Genomic DNA, 4,022 nt, shown 5'->3' with positions numbered 1-4,022 from the left:
ACAGGGACACACCTGTGGGGAGGAGAAGGTGGGTCAGGAGGAGGGGCCATAGGAGGAGCAACCTGACACAACGGGCCCAGAGAGAGACAAGCTGGCAAAGAGACTAATTACCTGGGCCACGCCCGCACATTCACGCCCAGCCTGGGATTTTTAAGTGTTTTTTTTTTTTTTTTTTCTCCCAGTTTTATTGCTCCCCACCATTGACAACCAGTTTGGCTGCTTCTATCTGATGCACTTCTAGCAGGGAGGGGGAGCCTCTATCCTCACAGCAGGGCAGGCTTTGAGGAGGCAAGTTGTCCCTGGGGGCAGAAGGTGAGGTGTCCACGGAGGTCCATGGGACAGAAGGCTCTTAATTGGGTCACACAAGCCAAATCGCCTTGTAATTTGCGGGCTGGGTATCAAAGGAAAGCCTCCACCCTGGGACAGCACATCCTGAGGGAGCTAGCTGTGCTGGGTCAGATTTGGAGGTTAGGACTTGAACATGACTGATTCTAACCAATTTGCAGCTAATGTCTTAGGTATTTACATGTCTAAGTTTATTTGAGCCTCCCTACCATCCACAATCATGTCGTGCACGTGTGTGTGTGTGTGTGTGTGTGTGTGTGTGTGTGTGTGTGTTTCCAACATCTTTCTCAATTGCTTATCACTTTTTTTTTTTTTTTCACTAAACCCAGGAGCTGGCCATTGGATCTGCCTGCCTTCTTCCTGGCAATGGGACAACAGACACATATACCACATCTAGCTTTTGCATGGTGCTAAGGCTTGAACCCAGGTCCTCCTGATTGTAGGCAAACACGTCACCCACTGAGCAACCTCACAGCCCCCAGCTGTACATTCTGAAACACAGGTGGCCAGGTGTTAAGAAGACTCTGGCTTCAGCCCATCATAGGGCTGGAACTGGAGTCTGGGGCTTTAGAGATTGTTCAGGCTTCTCTTCTACTGCTTCTTGGAAGCACCTAAATATCTCACTAGAACATAGCTGCTGGAGGCTTTCCTGTGCCCATAGCCCTGAGAGAATACACACAATGGCCTTAGGTACCTCCTCAGGGATCAGAAGTTGCTGGAGATGGAGGGTTGGCTGGGCCAGAGGCATGGCAGTAAAAGGAATCTTAGCAATGGCAGCCAGGCAGATGGTCCTCAGAACCCAAACACTTTAGTCTCTCCCTCCCTTCTCTACAGTAGGTGTGAGGTGTGACTCAGAAAAACCTGGACACCTGCTCAGGGCTAGGCCATATGTTATAACATTCAAAATGAGGCAGGACAGTGTGGGACTCAGATAACTCTAGAGACGTGAGAACTGCCAGCTCTCTTCCTCCCTCAACCCCTAGCCAAGCACCAGAACCTTCTAATCTTATAGGATACCTGGAAACAACTGCCCCACAGAGTACGGAATGCTCCCATCCCCCTTAGGGATGAATGGATGGATAGATGGATGGACGGATGGATGGATGGACAGACGGATGGGGTAGACTGTGGGTTTGGCTGGGGTACAAGGTTCTGGGGGTGTATGAAGGGAAGGGTCTCCTTTCCTTCCCTTCAAATGCAGACTAACCCTTGAGAACCTCACCCCTTGACTCAAGAGCCTGACAGTTACTCCTTTGTTATCACAGCCATGGGAACAGGACAGACATTCTTGGCTCACAAAGTAGCCAGAGTTAAGAAAAGGGGTGTGTGTGTGTTGTGTGTGTGTTGTGTGTGTGTATGTGGTATGTATGTGTGTGTTGTGTTGTGTGTGTTGTGTGTGTGTGTTGTGTGTGTGGTGTGTGTATGTGTGTTGTGTGTATGTGTGTGTGTTGTGTGTGTATGTTGTGTAGTGTGTGTTGTGTGTGTATGTTGTGTAGTGTGTGTGTTGTGTGTGTGTTGTGTGTATGTGTGTTGTGTGTATGTGTGTTGTGTGTGTGGTATGTGTGTGTGTTGTGTGTGTTGTGTGTGTATGTTGTGGTGTGTGTGTGTGTGTGTGTGTGTGTGTGTGTGTGGTGTGTGTGTTGGAGGTGGGAGTGCTGGTTTGTTCCTGTCCTGGAGTCTCATGGAAACCCCTCTTATTTGAACTCACTGATGGCTTACCTAAGAACTCAATGTAGATTTCTGGGTTGGGGAACCTATTGTCAAAAAGCTGGACCCAAGTCTATGTCATGGCTCAGGATTTTAATCTTAGCCATTTGGGAGGTAGAGGCAAAAAGATTGCCACAAGTTTGAGTCTAGCCTGGTCTACATAGTAAGTTCCAGCCCCCCCCCCCCAACCCATCCAAACATAACAAAATAAAGAAAAAAAAAGGAAATGCAAAGAAAGGGGGCGGGGAAAAGAGGGAAGGCCAGGTCAGTGTCACTGACTATACTCTTGCCTGAGGTCTAGGAGAAGCAGGGAGAGGCTGTCCTGGTCTTTTGGTGGAGACATGCCCCCTCCTCATCCCCTGAGAGTCTTCCCATGGAGGAACTAGATGAGGAGGAGGAAAATGGAAAAAGAGCAAGAAAAAACAGAAGTGAAGTCACCGGTTCCCCAATCAATGGCTGTTTCTGGTCTTTAGAGTTCATACTCCTGCCCTCCCCCACTCTCCATAGTATCCCTCTGTGGGGAATGGGCTCCCAAAGTCCCATTCGGAGAAGTACTCTGAGCCTTAAGAGTAAGCAGGTACACAGAAGCCCAGACCAAAAAATAAACCCAAACAAAACAAAACCTCTGTGGGTAGGTGGATGGATGAAAGAAATCAAAAAGATGAATATGAGTAGAAATGGATGGGTGGATGGATGGACAGATGATGGATGACTAAACAGATGAATAATTGATAAAATAATTGGAAAAAGAGGTAAGAGGAGGGCAGGGGAGAGGAATGGAAAATAGAAGGAAGGAGGGAAGAAGGAGTAAATATAGACAGTTTGCAGTTGAATGAGCATCTTGCAAGCATTTGCCAGTGGGAGCTTGGCACCTGCTTGGCCCTGCAGGAGAAACCCTTGGCCTGTGGACTTTCTGCTTCCTCACACTCTCCTGCCTCCATTTTGAGGTGTCAATCTGAAGCTCATCCCTAAGGTGCTGATAGCAGCACCTGGTGCTCTCATGGACCAGTATGAGCCTACTCCAACACATCCCAGCCTTGGGCTGGTGGACAGATGATGGAGGTACACAGATGGTCTGGAGGAAGATGGGTAGATGGCAGACCCTGGAGTAAGCCATTCTCGGTTATCCTAAGGGAAGGGAAGCAGGTTGGAAAGCTTCAACAGACATGGGATGAAGAGATGCTATTCTCTCTTCCAAGAGGCGTTCTCTCTGATCTGAGACCTCAGTCCAAGCACCTGCTTGTCCTGCAGGAGACATCTAGCTGAGATGTGCCTAAGTTGGTTAGTGTTGGTTCTTTTCCCACCTACTCCTGAGCCCTACCTTGCACCTGGCATTGAACAGGGACCCATCACACATATAGAAAGGAGTTCTTGATCTGCACTGGGGAGCTTGCAGTGTCATGGAAAAGAATAAGTAAGCCCTTCAAATTTGGGGTTAATGGCTCATAAGAGAACAAGTACAAGGATGCCCAGAGGAAGGAGAGCCCAGACCATCCTGAAAATGACCTCTTAACCACCAGGATGAGCCAGTTCCTGGTCCTTCTCAAAGCACCCTCACTGTCTTCAATTTCCCTAGCAGGTGCTTGCAGAGCTAAAGCAAGGAGGCGAGGCTAAAGCTGAAATTGTAACTCAGTAGGGAGGGTACTTGCCCAGCATGCATGCAGCCCTAGGCTCCATCCTCAGCATAAACTGGGCATGGTGATGTATACCTGCCATCCCAGTGCTCAGGAGGTGGGAGAGGAGGATCAGAAGTTCAAGGTATTTCTCAGCTACTTGGAGAGTTCAAGACTAGCCTGGGCTATGTGAAGCTCCAGCACTGAGGTGGAGGAGGGGCCCAGAAGTCCAGGAAAAGGTGAGTACTCCTTCACTCTCCCAGGCTTCCCACTCTGGCTCTGCATTTGTGCCCACTCAAGGACTTGACTACACCCAAGTGCCTATCTTCCTTCTGCAACCTAGAAAAAGTCATTTCC

This window comes from Phodopus roborovskii, unplaced genomic scaffold (genome assembly GCF_943737965.1).
Source record: "Phodopus roborovskii unplaced genomic scaffold, PHOROB, whole genome shotgun sequence".
In the NCBI taxonomy this organism is placed as follows: Eukaryota; Metazoa; Chordata; class Mammalia; order Rodentia; family Cricetidae; genus Phodopus; species Phodopus roborovskii.
This window is presented reverse-complemented; position numbering follows the sequence as displayed.